Source organism: Typopeltis vanoorti, chromosome 22, assembly GCF_054136105.1.
Source record: "Typopeltis vanoorti isolate ZY-2024b chromosome 22, IOZ_Tvanoo_1.0, whole genome shotgun sequence".
NCBI classification, from domain to species: Eukaryota; Metazoa; Arthropoda; class Arachnida; order Uropygi; family Thelyphonidae; genus Typopeltis; species Typopeltis vanoorti.
The window spans coordinates 84,461,879-84,478,183 of record NC_143570.1 but is presented as its reverse complement, the minus strand read 5'-3'; the positions used below and the strand labels follow the sequence as shown (position 1 = coordinate 84,478,183).

Below are 16,305 nucleotides of genomic sequence, written 5' to 3'. Positions count from 1 at the left end.
CTTTCCGATATTTCGCAACGTCACGTTGCCATCTTCATGGGAACTTAAGATAAAGAAACGTGCACGCAAGTACTACATAACAGCGAATGAGAAACGAAGCGAGGAAGCTACCGTTTTCCTGAAGTCCTAATGGTACCCCTGGCGCTTTAATAGGGAATAATTATACTTATATGTCATTTTAGTGATTTTAGGTCTTGTGATTCTTTTTTATTCTAAAACAAAATACAATTTTTTCCCATTTATGTTACAAAAACGTTATTTAAAAGTGCAACACTTTGCTTATATACCAAGTACGCTGTCGTTTCGAGGCGAAATAATGTCACACACTCAAAGGAATTCGTTTCCTGTAGTTGTAATATAAGAGTCATATTAATAAATAAAAGTGGATAACTAATAATTATTTTATGATTAACTGTTCTAAAATATTTAAACATTTTTCTGATGCGTAAATTAGACGCAATTAATGATCTTGTAAGGCTTCTCTAGTTATGTTGATTTTTTTGACGGTCACTATAAGGACACCTTAAAATTATTATTTCTGATAAGTCTTATGACTCTTCATGAAGTCATAAGCCTTATCTTGGAAAATATTTTATTAGTCTTCTACAGTTCTAGTCTAGTTTCGTACACTTTTTTTTTTTTTGAACACTCCTTCGGGAGAGTTTGTTAAATCTAAGTTTGAATGATGAGAGACATTTGCTCACTTGCGCCTTTATGTATCTTCGGGGGGGGGGGGGGGGGGGGGGATTTTCCTTAAATTCTCAGAAAAAAAAGGCTGGTTGGAAGTGCGTCTGTTTTGAATTTCCTCAGGCAGTTGACGAAGCTTATGATCACATTATCCGTCTTGTTGCGAGTGCGTCATGTTACATATGAGTCTAATAAATTTTCTTGGTATCTAGTAAGTTATTAATTCTCGATAGATTCCGTTCTTAAGCCTGGAACTTAGGTATGACGTCACCGTCGCTGCATCTTGTGAAAAAAAACAAAAAAAGTCAGCTTGTTCATAATCAGTGGAATAAAAGCCAATGCATCATCCTATATCAAGTCATCCGTTCATAATCTATTTAAAAATCTAGCGCACGTTAACCTTGGATACAACTGCATATGCTTTTAAACGAGGTTCCGGTTAAGTACATATTGCCGACATAATCCATCGTTATAAACCGTTTTTCAACTATTGATTCTATTCCAGTAAGATTTCATAAATGAATAAATAAATAAATGCCATTTAAATATTGTTTTATATTCTTGACAATATTCTATTATAATTCCATCTTATATTAAATATAATTTTGCTTCGTTGCGCAATTAAGAACAGGTATGTTAAATAAAGAAAAGGGACATCTTAAAGCCTCGCTAAGAAATTTGTAATCAACACTTGTATCTGTACTGGAATTTTGTAGTAAATAATTTGATGTTGGTATACCCGAGGAGCCTCTGTAGCTCAGTCAGTATAGACCCTTGGTCGAAAAGATCTGGGTTCGATTCCCATCGATGATTTGAGGAATTCTTTATTTGATCTCTTTCGACGAAAGGTGAGTTAGCCGATCTCATACGGATGTAGAGATTTTTTTTTTCATCAGGAAACACAGGTTTTTCGTCCCCCAGAACAAGCAAATCGGTTCCGTGAGCACACATGGATTACAGTCATGAACACATCCCAGCCATACGCCAGTCCCGAGCCCGGATCAAATTGGGAGTTGGGGAAAGCAATGGTGAACTAACTACCCTGTAAAAATCTTACCAGGAATGCTTTGTGGGCAATGCCTACAAAGTCACCTACGGTCGGAAACGACTAAAAGGGAAAACCAGGTATGCCTGAAAAATCAAACTCACTGCCTCTGCTATACAACGTCATAGAGACTGATTTGTTTCAGAATGACATTTGGAATATAGCAGCGGATTTTTTTTTTTTTTTTGATAGATCAATGCATATTAGGAAATAATATTAAAAACGTAAAGATGAAGCCGTATTAAGAATTGGAATTTCATGAGTTATACAAGGACACAAGCACGGGTTAGATCTGTTTTGTTCGTCCGAGTGAACAGAACAGATTGAAGTTTTAATTTTTCTGATTGCAAATGAATCTTTTCATGATTGTCTACAGTTAGTTTTTTTTTTAAATGTGTCACCCACTTACGAAAGATTGTAATCGATAGTATATCGTGGGGGGACTAAGGAATTTTTTTTTATCATTCTTTTATTATTATTTTTTACATAATCCGGAACCCTAATCAAGAACCAAATGGAATTTTTTAAGTCACTGACCTCCAATATGAGGGGGAGGCGGTGATCTCACTGCGAGAGATGAAGTTCCTTTCCCACCTAAAGCCACCCTTCCCACGGACTTCGACCTGTCAGTTGGAAAGTGGGTACGTAAGCCACTCGACCATGGGCGACTCGTGCATAGGCACCGCGGAACTGCAGCACTCCCAATTTTTCTCGATATATAAATATATTTATTAATTTATTTATATTTGCGTGTAATATTTAATTTTATCATCAACAATCCTATTTAATTCTCTTATTTTGCATAAAAAATAATAAGAATCCATCTTGTGGCACGTAGGAGAGCGAAAGACGCTAGCAGCACTGTGTTTACCATATTGTTACGCGCGCAAGCATATGAAAGTCATAGTGAGATGCGAGCTATTAGCGTATGTGGCACTGCCCGTCGTACAGTTCTACTGTTGTTTATATGCAGTTTGCGCCAGTAGTAGAGTGTTCGTAGTGCTCATCGTGTTTACTCCGTCTCTTTAAATATTTGGACATTGCAATTAAAGACATAACATTTGTTGTAGTTTTTATTTTAGAACATTATTGGGGTTATGATAATGGATTTTATTTTTAAATAATTTTGAATTATACCAAACTGTATAATTTTATCGATAATAAACAATATTTTTTCATGTTTAATTTTTACCATAAGTTTGATATTTTATCCAAACACGTATACACTGTACTTACAGTGTGTATGTATATTTCGAAAGTTGCAGTACCCCAACGATTTCAAGCCACGAGCCGCCACTGCAAACCACACACACACACACACACACACACACACACACACACACACACACACACACACACACACACACACACACACACACACACACACACACACACACATCCATGACTGTAGAGGAATTTGGAACGATACTAAAAACTAAGTTTATATTTTTTTCCAAAGGTATCTTGTTTGATAATAATTTAGATTTTTTTTTTAAAATTATCAACGTCATTTTCAATATCCATCTTGTTAATACCTTATTGACAATATGGACCCCGAGACTTGTGAACTGTCCTTATCGCCAAATTTTGACTTTCATTCATTTGTGAATTGGCAAAAACCATTGCGAATTAAGGACTTATTTGTTGTTCCATGGGGTTATGTTCTTTGTATATACCTTTTTGGTGTGTTTTCTTGTTTTTTTTTTTCTTTATTTTCCAACATATTTCGAGTTTTTACATCTTAAGAGCAAAATGTTTTCTAACACCTAAATCCTTAAAACATATAATAAAAATATTTAATAAACAATGAATTTATAAACAGGGAATCTAATTAAACTTCTTACATCATATTTAACGAGTGTGCATGTTCGTACGCACTCATTTACTTACATGATCTATTATTAACTGAGAATAGTGAAGCGCGATAAACAAACTGTGTTTAGTCTTTGAAATAAGAGGAGCACGAATACCTAGAAGTCGACATTCATCCTATCGGTTGTTGAAAGTGAAAATATTTGGCCTTCCTGTGGTTATTAGAAGTGCAAACATTCATTTACAATGTTGACTAAATGGCAAACAAGAAAAAAAAATTGCCTATCAGTCGACCAAATGATGAAGCAGCGATAGACATCGTAAATAGCGTTCCACGGGGAAAAGCCTCAGCAGGGATAAAAGTGACGGAGAGGAGGGATGCTAGCGTTCTCTTCCGGTGGTCGAGAATGACAACAACATCAAGCTAATGTTCGAGTGAGTGAAAAAGCGAGCTTCCCACACGCCTTAGTCGGAGAAGGATAAACTGGAGCGACACACTTTTTGGAATTCCTCCTCGCTTCTCAGTATTCTATCTTCCTCAGTCGCCGCACCTTTTCACTAGACTTCGGACCGCATCAGTTTAAGTGACTATACTCGGAGGGACATCGTGGACTTCTAAGAAGGAGGTGAGTGTTTCGTTAACAAGTTTTGTCTTTGCTTTTGCATGTAATCGGACAGCAAAATAATTCTCATTCCCAGCCAAATGCGGCTACTCAGGATGAGGAGGAAGCATTGATTAATTAATTCTTGGTTGTAATTAACGATCGCTAACGCCCATTTCTCAATCGCACGTTAACGACGCTGTTCATATATGAAAGTTCCTGATGTGCGAGCTATTCAGTGTGACACTTGCAATAAAGAGGTGCCGGCCAAACCGCTTTTATGAATTTCCTTGAGTGGACTTCGGGCGAAATGTTAACCGTTGATTACCCAACAAATCATATCAGCTGATTTCTTCAAGTCACACGAAAAATCCAGAAAAATCAGGCGGATTATAAGAGGTTCGTTAACGACTTAAAATATTGTTATTTTATTATTCCATAGTTTCAACTTGCATTGTGTATTCTTGTCTTCCTCTATCATCAGTAAGATCATTTCTAAATAAATAGCTTGCGTGGCCAAATATTTTCTTGGATATGAATTGAGATTCATAGTTAGTATTATTACTATACAGAAAATGTTGAACGAGAAGGAAACAGCTGATTACAATAAAATATGAAGATTACAATAAAATGCACTTCCCACAGCAGGAGAGAATATAGTAAGAGGAGCGATTCTCAATAATAAAAAAATTAATATTTTATACAATATCTTTAGAGAGCTCGTCCATGAATTACCTGCATCTTAGAAGAGCAGAGGCGTAGCTAGAGGTGGGGGGAGAGGTCCGCCCCGGGCAGCACTTTGAACCTTTTTGAACTCTTACAGTTAATTCTAAAATACAGTCTCGAGAACTCATTTCCAAATATTGAAATACTACAGCGAATTTTCCTCACAATTGCTGTAAGTGTTGCTGGTTGTGAGAGGAGTTTTTCTAAATAAAACTGATTAAGAATTACCTGCATTACTATGAAATAGACTTCGCCAATGTCATCGACGATTTTGTTAACAGAAAAGCAAGAAAAATTACATTTTAGAATGTTGAAATTAAAGTTTTACTTCAAAAATAAACAGAGTGTTTATTTAAGTTAAGGGATATTACATCCCATATCCCATATTGTTTCATAGCCGAATAAGAAACTCAAAGAGTTTCTTATTCGGCTATGGATACGGGCGAGACTGAATTTTAGTGACCTTCTCTCATAATGTAGAACAGTAATACGGCTCCTAGGAGCTGGGTTTCACATTATGGGTAAATACCAAGAACAGTGATCGGAGCTTGCGCCACCCTTACTATGAGTTGCCCCAGTGTTGCACTACTACGTGGACTATGAGTTGCCCTGATGTTGCACTATCCAGGTATTTGCTTACGCTTGGACTCGCCGAACTTTATATAGTTTCTATATTCGGCATGAAACTCTTTGAGTTTCTTATTCGGCTATGAAACAATATGGGATGTAATAACCCTTAACTTAAATAATTTCACGTCACCGAATTGAAGCCTTTGGCTCTTCATGTAATTAGTAAACATAGTGTTTTAATTTATTTCCCTATACGTCGTTTTGACTTTTTGTAGTATTTTTGGTGTGTATTGAGAGGGGCGGCAAACTCATGGACCGCCCCGGGCGGCAAACTCATGGACCACCCCGGGCGGTAAACTCATGGACCACCCCGGGCGGCAAAAGCTCCAGCTACACCACTGTAGAAGAGAGAGTCGCACTTTTGTGACGGTGGGTAAAAATTCTTTATATTATATCTTGGATAAAACCTGAATTTTGCTTTCTTAAATTCAAAAGTACATTTGCAAGATGAGTTGAAGTACAAGACTGATTTTCTTTTTTAAAATTGTGCTATTAGTGGGATAAGAAGCTCACTAAAGTTTGATTGATTGGTTATTCTTTTGGGGAAGGTACTGGTTCCAAAGAAAATTCTCAACTCGCTCCTCTGATTGGTTACTGATGACCTTTCTATTCCAAATTCTTATTTACAGTCCATAATTTCTCTATTATTTTATTATACGGGATCAGGTTTCTCGTATGCCAATCCTCACCTCGCATTCGAGCCATCTGTAGGTAGTCTCATTATGGATCGCAGTTATTGTCTGAGTTCACTGTGTGTTCTCAAGCCAGTTTCTTTGTTTCTAAAATTGAAAAACCCTCTAGCCTCAACATGAAACAATCTACAGGGTTGGCAAAAAGTAACAGGACAGTTGTCGGGACAAGAGGTACTCGATTCTAGTCAGTGACAGTCTTTTGAAACCAAAAGGCACAAACATATCGCATCATTCATACGACTACGCACTATGGGCGCCAGTTAAGATTTAATTACATCGGATATAATGTTTAAAAAAAAAAAAAAAAAAAAACTTTAGACTTCTTTTGTTTGGACAGTGACGAAAAAAAAAAAGAGAGAGAGGCTTTTGCTTCAACGTGTGCAATGAAGGGAAAACAAGTGGGTTTTCCGTTCCCCATAATACCAATGTTGTTATTATGATTCATATTTCCAGAGACAAGATGCGTGACTTCGTCACCGAAAAAGAATGCTTTGCATAAGGATTCCATGCACACAATTTTTTTTCCCAAACATGCAGCCGACAAGGTTCCAGTGAATCCTCCAAATCGTTACATAAGCAGCAATTCCTGGTTTTGGATTTGATTTACAGATTACATTTAATTTTTTAATTGTACTGCATTGTCCTGCAATCTACTCTGCATACGATAAATATCCAAAAAGAGTCCAGCAGTTTAGCAACACTATTATTTAAAAGATTATTAACGGGTTTGAGCTTATTACTTCTTAACATGTTCCTGGACAAGAATCAGTCAATTACTCGTTGCTAATCAAGTATATATATATATATATATATATATATATACACATTTCTTTTTCTAGTGATTTTTACTGGATTTTCTATCATCTAACGAGGACAGAAAATCCTATAAAAATTCTTAGTGACAGTATTTTCTTATTCTCATATACCACCCCTTTTATATATTATTTATATTTGCTGGGTTTTTTTTTCCCGATTTTAGTAGGGTGTGTGGATAATGGCGGTCTCACATCGGAAGATGAAAATCATCATCCATTCAAACACACTCACAAATAATCATGTCTGCAGTGGGACCTCGAAACCACAGTCTGATGGCTGGGATGGCTGGAGAGTGGAGATGCTATCTGCTCGCCCCACAAGGTTGGCCTGGATAAAACACACGTTTTTTTTATTTTTTTTTTCCAGGCATGCAGCAAATTCATAATGTTCAATCTTAATCACAAAAAGGTGGTTAACCAGAACGGATATGGGGCGTTTCAACTGCGTTAATCAGTCAACTTCCTGGACTCTCTAGCAACGTGTGCGCACCCTGTGTAATCAGTAAAGGATGTACAAGCGAGCAGTCAAGATGCCCAAGGCAGTATTGGCAATTGTAATTTCTATTGTCGTTTTATCACGACATCGATATCCCATTTTCACATGATCACATCAAGTAAAGTAGTATTAACTTTTTTAAGAAGTTGGGCTCGAATCCTAATAACAACTCCTAGAGTAATTGATAAAATATTAATATAAATACTAAAGAAATCCCGCATCTGCAGTATAGCCATACTAAAAGATTCTCCATATCAAGAGACGTTGTTTATAATTGTATTTTTTTTTTTAGGATCGATTGAGTGCGTGCTTTTTTTTATTATTATTAAATGCACTGGCAGTGATAAGGAAATTAATTTAAAATACTTTGAACATTCCTGTGGATGGAGAGACTATATTTGCTATGTGTGTGTATGTAGGAGGGGTGTGTGTGTGTGTGTGTAGGGGGGGATGGATCTTCATCTTTTCCACTACGATATAGCCCTGATTTGTCTTCTCTTATTCAGACCCAGGCAGTGTTAATTTCCATCTCAATATTTCCATTTTCGTACATATTTTTCTTAAACTTAAATGTCCTAAAATGCTCTATTCTAGTGGACACACAAGTATTACGAGCTGATTGTGAACTCTTCGTATTTTTTTTCCTTTTTTCTTGTATTGATTATTTGTATTATATTAATTACAACACGTGAGAAATTGTAATCTACAAATTACAGAATGAAATAACTGTTGATTTCGAGTAGACGGATGTAGTCCTTGGGACTCTAGGTGGCAAGGTCTGAGGCAAGAATTCCTAAAGTAAATCTGAAGCAAAAATACCCAGAAGAACGCATTTCTCAGTATTTTGTCTTGTATTTGTATAAGAGGGTTAATTATTGTTCTGCAACAGCAACCACTAAAATTGCAGTGGTATCGAAATAACATAAACAGCTTTGATTTTAAGGTAAGAGTAGACTGCCTTTAAATAATGTCAAGAAGCAGAAGGAAAATAAATAAAAATCCATTGGTGGACATCAGTAACATCAACTCCCCCCCTTCACATCTCCTTCCTGCTGTACCGTTTCCTCTCTCCCCTCTTTTTTGTCTTATCAACAGCCCTAATGCTTCCTTGTAATTTAAAGCAATGTGGGAGGTCGTGGCACCGAGTATACGTCACTTTGTCTCCCGGTTACTGCATGACCAATATTGTAAACACAATTAAGAAAGAAGACCCAACTAACTAAAATTCTTAACATCCTCGAGCAGATGCATGCCACAAGTGTATGTTACATTTACGTAGCCCCCACAATAAGCTTAATCCAAACCGTATGTTTTTTCAAGAAAAATTATCAGTGACAGACTATCATTTTAAACAACTATCATTTTTTAGCTCATTTACAACTGAAAAACCTCTGTGCCTTTCTTTCTTTCAGGATGCGTGTGTCGTGAACGTGCGTATGCTTGAGGACCTTGGGTAATTAGTAATTTCCTTAATAACTTTCTCACAACACACACACACACACACACACACACACACACACACACACACACACACACACACACACACACACACACACACACACACACACACACACACACACACACACACACGAATCACTTTTATTTCAGAATAGCTCACAGTTTGATCATTTCTCTGCTTGTTAATTTTTTTTCGAAAATAGATGCACTGGTATGCGTAGTTTAAGCAACTGGATACAACGACAACAACAACAAAAAAAAAAAAAACTCGTGGAACGATTTGCATGATTCAGAGGTACGTGGGTTGCTATTCATTTTAGGTTAAGAAAACGCTTTTTCAAATAAAATAATGATTGCTATTGTTAGTTTGGAGCTCTCTGGAGTTAGATCTCCAAGAATGAACAGGACTCATTCTTGGAGGTCTATACTAACTATCACAATATATCATACCCAGCTGCAAATTCACCCGACTCCGGATCACTTTCCTGGCAAAAAAAAAACTCCCTACTCTTTTTATTTACGACTTAACTTTCCAAAGATCTTCCCTATTCTCCCAACCTCTGGTCACCGTGCGAAAAATTTTCTCTTTATCTTCAGAGGAGATTTCTGTCCGGTCCCTCACCAATCTGTATCTCATTTCTTATCCTCCTGTTTGTTAAAACCTTCGAATCCAGAGGTCATTTGATGAAGAGGGGTCGAGATCTCATGGAAGGATGACTAAAAAACATTAGTCATTTAAACTATGTTTAAATGACTAATATTTAAACCTCATCTTATAAATCTAATTTACATCTCTTCACTTAATGATATTACTTCAACTTTTTAATTTATATTTTAATTAAAAAGCATATAGATAAAATTATTTTTGTTAAGTAACTTTAATAACAATAATTCAGAATATTGTTTACTATGACTAAACAAAACACACGTAATAACCACAGTAATAAGTTTTAATAAGTAAATATTTCATCCTAAGTATCAAAGGACATCGTCAGTACAGTTAATTCAATCAATACTAGGAATAACATACAGTTAGGGCGCATGCTTACAACGGAATCCCTCTATCCGTGCAGTAGCGTGTTATAGAATTAAATTAAAATATATCTGGAGGAAAAATAAATAAATAAATTACTATAATTTCTTAGGGATTGTGATTGCCCTTCCAGTGCATCCACCATTGTTCTCGATTGCCTTGCTAATCAATATTTCATCTCCTAGTCTTGATATTCTCTTCGTTATCTGTCTTCTTTGACTTTCTTCGTTTACATCTTTCTCTTCACTCCAAGCCTAATCATTTTTGTTCACCTTCTGACCCTTCTTTTTTACTATTCCAGCAAATCTCTATGTTGTGTTAATGGCCTTTTTCAACATCAATTCCCTGAAAAAGAAATTGTACAGGAAGACTTGTAGAAAAACGTTTCCCATGGTTTAGAAGCGAATAGAAGATGCAAATTCTCAACAATAAATATTTGCAAAGTCCGTCCACGATTTCTGAAAATTAAATTATGTTTAATCACATTCACTGTGATATAACGGAGATGGATGTCTCGCTGCAGGAAGAATGAGAATAAAATGTATCATTTCTTTTATAGGATTGCTTTACTTCTTTTCTTGCCATTAAATTCCAATCGAAACACTTATGAAGCCGGTAACCTTTTCTATGGCTAAAGCTGTTCTGAACATCTTAGGGCATATTTATTATTAAAAAGATATATTTATTTTTCGCGCGGCAAAAAAGAACGCTAAGATGTCTGTAGCAGCTTTTACAGAAGACTTACCAACTACAGCGCCCCACTTTCTACTCTTTTCTGTAGATACGTCTGCCAGCATTATTTATGTGATCTGGCATTTATAAGGGCCGTTCCCTTCTCAAAATCTTCTGAATAGCGGTAACAATCTGACATTAATATTCAGTCCAACTTCGAAGTGCTATCTGCTCTTTACTCATTCCATCTATTTTCATCTTGTGCGATGGATTGTATGCGCCTGTGTTTCCCAGCAATTACAATCTATAGACATTCAAGACGACTTCCAGTCATTTGCTTAAACTTTGCAAGTGTGCAATCAGTGCCTTTATGGAACATTTTGACTTTAGATCGAAAACCTTTTTTGTTAGTCATTCTTGCTATCCACGTGTTTCTTAGCCTTCTCCATGTGCATAATTTAAACGAATCAATTCTGTCTTTTTTTTTTTTTTATATAATGGTCTAGTTTTACATCCCATAAGAAAGACCACTTTTTTTAACAATTGTGACTTTCGGAACATATTGAAATCACTTTCACAATTTTCTTCAAGTTTATTTTCCCGTTTTTTTCCCCTTTTCTTTCCCTCTTAACTAACAGAAATCAACCGTTCCGGATCTTCATTAGTTTCTGTCATGAGAGTTGTGTCATCTGGATATCTCAAATTATCTTCTCCCCCCACTAACCTTTGATCTTAGTTTCCTGCTGGGTCTTAATCTAATCCAGCCGTTCTCGTAATGTAAAGAAAGAAATAGGAAGAGTGATAAAGACAGCTGCAAAAGACAGCATCAGCTCAAGCTGTGAAGCCAAGGCATATCTCGACTTTTCATTATATCGGTTTGTCTGCCTGAAACTCTGGTTTTTCAGGAGGGAAAAAAACTGTCTCAGCCCGAGGATTCCAGGGCACTCAGCACTCAGTGAGCTCAGTAATCTGAAGAGTATGAAAGATTTAAGTTGATAAAAATCTCATTCTATTTAATGAAATATTTAATGAAATATTCAGCCAACTCATAAGTATTCTAATTACTTTCAAGTCTCGAAGAAAGAATTCAAGGATCGCTGAAAATGGAAACGACCCTGGACCGGCTAAAGGTACCGACTGGAAAAAGATTATCACTCATTTTGCTACCTGGAATGTAAGAAGTTTATCTCACAAAGAAAACCAAATAGATGAAATTCTATATCAAAAGAAAATCAAAATAGCAGCATTGACTGAAACAAAGAAGAAAAAATCTCTGATTTTTTCTTCTGGAGACAACTTCAGATACAAACTACGCATTCATGAATGAGATCCTGAATGGACAATTACAACAGAAAACTGTCAAATCATCTTAAAAAAAAGGCAATATTAATGAATGTCAGAACGTTAGAGGCATTAAGCTTTTAAAGGTTTCTTTCTTAATCACCCCCCCCCCCTCTCTTCTACCTTTTACGTTGTCGAAGTAAGTATTCTTGCAACCGCAACCGTACTCGAGGATGAGGTGGTTTGCTATGCCTTCGGTGTGTCCTGTCTGTAGAAGCCTCTATTCAAGGGGCCGATTTGCTTTTCTGGAGGATGAAAAAACGCAAGTTTTCGGGTGAAAAATCCCCCTACCTCCATATGAGATCGGATAACTCGCCTTTCGTCGAAAGAGATGAGATGAAGGTTCATCACGACATTGACTGACGGGAATCGAACCCAGGTCTTTACGACTAAAGGGTTTCGTCTAATACCGATTGAACTGCGGAGGCTCAGCGTTTTAAATACCAGATTTAAAGGCTCACCAAATATATTCAAGTCTCTTAAAGACTAAATTAAACAAATATTATGAAAATATTTTTGGAGAGGAACAAAACGGTTTCCTTAAAGGCAGATCCTGCACTGACGCCTTTTTCACTCGCAAGCTCCTGATAGAAAAAAAAAGAAAAGAGAATTTAATTTAGAGACCCATATATTAGTCATCGATTATAAAGAGACGTTTGATAATATCAATCATAATAAGTTATTGGAAATTTTAAGAGAGGATAACATTCTTAACCAGTTAATTAAAGCAATATTTTCAATACATACGACAATAACCAAATTACAATAAAGAGATAGCACAAAAATCTGAATCCCAGAACATAAATGCAGGTGTCCGACAAGGATGTAATCTATCACCATTCCTCGTTAATATTTATATTAATAATATTATAAGAGAGTGGAAGGAAACAACCAGTTTTGACATTCAAATAAATGACTGCACCAACATGGACACAATTTTACTTGCCGATGATCAGGTTCTAATTGAAGATAATGAAGATTCAATGCAACCTTTTCATTAAATGAAATAGTAAAACATACAATATGGAAATCTCCACTTCCAAAACCAAAGTAATGCAATCAAAGGCTGAAATCCAATTAGAAGCAAAATTTGCATCAATGACGATATTATAGAACAGGTTAATATATTTAGATATCTAGGCTACCACTTATCTCATGAAAGAGAGAAAGACATGCAACATAAAATAATCAATTATAGGGGAATAACAAAAACTATTAATCAGATATTAAATCCAATATTAATAAGCAAGAAAACAAGAATCCATAACTCAATAGCAAGACCTGTCCTTACGTATGGTTCAGAAGCCTGGACCGTAACTGAAGCAGATAGAAAAAGATTGATTTCATTTTGCACACGAATATCATTTCATGATATTCGTGTGCAAAACAGCTTGATACAATAGACTCGACTTCAAAAGAAATAGCGACATCTAGAAGGAACTTGAGATGAATACCTGCCTTAAACTACATTGATTTAGACAGAGAGAGAGAGAGAGAGAGAAACGTACAGAAAGAATGAGTAAAGGAAGACTCCTCAAATAGATTTAGAGATATCGAAATAATGAAAAGATGGGAAGAGACCATAACAGGCCACTAGGCCTATTGCTGGAAAAGAAGAAGATAAAATATTCTGCAGCAAAACCTAAGGAATTCATTAAAAAATGGAGTTGTAGGGACAAAGCAACAGACATTGATTAAAGCGCTTATTTAGTCTACAATGCATTTTGCACAACCATAGAGGAAATGGATGAATGGAAAAGAGGTTACCATTTTCTAGATGGCCACCTCTCACGATCAGTAATTTATGACTGTGATTGGTAAATACAATTAGAAATGAATGAGAAGTTATTATTTTTTTCTACTTATTTACTTCGTTTGGTAATGACGGGGGGGGGGCAATCCGGAAATAGAGGAGCATCAAAACAAAATAAAGACATCTGCCTTTCCAAAGCAGATGTTTCTTGTAACTTGACTACTTTCGAACAAACTAAGCTGTTAACCTAAGCCAGAGTAACAATTTTATTACAAGAATCAGTGGCGCACCCAGGGAGGTGCCCAAGGACCCTCCCCCCCCCCAAAAAAAAAGAAAAAGGAAAAACACAATAGAAAAATTTCCAAAAATCTTTTCCTAATTAAAATTCATTTTTTTTTTATTTATGTTGCATCGTGTCTTCTATTTCTATATTACTTATGAATTAGCGATCATTGCAGATGCTCAGTCACAGGTCGTATGCGATTCGTAGTGTGTATTCTCAAATCATCTACTCAACTCTCCCCCCCCCCCCAGATTAAATCCTGAGTGTGCTACTGACAAGAATTATGTAGTTTATCCTGACACCTGATATTGCTATCGATAAGATGTGGGGTTCGAAGCTCACTGCAGAGTAATTGATTGTTCACAGCACTCTTTCCAACTTTGGAAATCATTATGGGATGTTAAAATTAAATACTACGTTAAAGATACCAAGCTATTTTATATGTATATATAAACTTGGTTTGTGTTCTCACCACTCTATCAGGCAATGCATTCAACGGTTCAACAACCCTCCACGCAAAGAAACCACTCCTCACCTTCTTGCTCACAGCTTCCTTTGATGATACCTCAATAAAGGTCGAAACCGGTCTGGGTAGTGGCCCCTTGCCTTTAATGCATAGCATCATACATCTCCTCAAGGAGATGTGCTCTGCATTAAGGGTAAATACTAAGAATAGTGATCAGAGTTTATTCCACCTTTACCACGAGTTGCCTAAGACTTGCACTACGTACGGAGTCGCCCAGACTTGCAGGCGCAAACTTGACTTACTTGTCTGTTTGCTTACTTGGGAAATGGATTAAAACCAAGTTTATATTTATATTTACATATAAAATAGCTTGGTATCTTTAACGTATATTATACCGAAGGTAAAAAAACTTTCTAAAATTAAATACTAGTTGATTCATGATTTTCATGGCCATTTTGCTTATTACAGGCCTTCAAGTGGTATAAAAAATGCCATTGTTTCGTCTCTACGTAATCTTTGCTTCCATATATAAGTTTCTGACCTTTTTGCAAGTAGAGTTTACATTAATAAATAAATAAAAATAAAATAATAATAATAAAAAAAACTAGAGAATAGTTCGCATAACTTACATAAACAACTTACGAGTGATTTCTGATAAACCTACTTGTCACACCAGAACTAAATACAGGAAAGTAGTGTTATGTGCATGAGTCGTAGAAGTGTTATTATAATAATATTCAAATAACGCCGGTTTTCTTTTCTATATTTTAATTATCATGCAAGAGAAAAAAATGGTACCTTAATTTATTATTTGATTTTATAGTAAATGTCTTCGTTGTGAATGTCCCAAGCTTACAAATGGTAATAAAAAAATCTGTTCACATTTCACAAAAGCTGTTCACCGTCTCACCAAAAGATGTTCAAAATATGAAAGCTGCTTGTTCACATATTTTGTACTAGGTGGCGTTTTAGGAGTAAAGTTTCAGGAGAAAAAACTTTTTCTTCAGATCTGTGTCAATATTAAACTATTTCAACATGAACAAACAAAGATTCACGTTTATCGAGTTGACCTACATTTCGTTTGCTATTAAATAACCACTTAAGTTCCGTTTCTTTGAGCTATTACATTCTCTTTTGTGTCATGTTTTAAGAGTTTACGTTTTTATCAAAATCTGATAACTAATAAAATCGCATTTTTCTTTCTCTTCCACGCAGACGACACTTTAAATCACTGGGGAAAAAAAATTGATATAAACAGTAACTCTGATTGGAGGACGACTCACTGATTTATAAGTAAAATAACAAATCCTACGATTTGTTATTTTAGTAATACAGATGACTGGAGATTTATTACGGTATATTTATTTTAGAAATTTATTCCAGTATAAGCTGAAGTTTATTTCAGAATAAGCGGAAATTTATTGTAAATAATATGGATAACTGAAATGTGGGGTACACAATGTTATCCCAAACGTGTTTACTTTGGCGATTATCTCAGCACAGGATGGAATAGCCATGGTAGGTTGAAGAATGAACATGACGTCATCATAAAAAACCCGTTTGGGTTTTCTAAGAACACCGTCCTTGAATAACGAAGGGGGAAGCATTCACGTTTTGATTTATTTTTTGTCTTTATTTCGTCATTGCTTATTTCAGGAGGTATTTGCATTTCTTACGTAGCTTCTTCATAATTAACCACAACGACTACTTGCGATCATAACTGGTTTGCAGATAGGATCGCAATATCTATCTCACGTCGTAAGATTTATATTTTGAGAGAGATTTTCTTAAATA

General features: G+C 35.8%; 1 protein-coding gene across 1 annotated transcript in view; it reads left to right on the top strand.

The window, feature by feature from the left end:
* Positions 1–4,036: 4,036 nt before the first annotated feature.
* LOC150094530 (melanopsin-like) overlaps positions 4,037–16,305 on the top strand; it is a 55,640-nt gene continuing 43,371 nt past the window's right edge. Inside the window, exon 1 of the mRNA XM_090412229.1 lies at positions 4,037–4,170. The gene's annotated coding sequence lies outside the window, so the exon portion shown is untranslated. The remainder of the gene's footprint in view (positions 4,171–16,305) is intronic.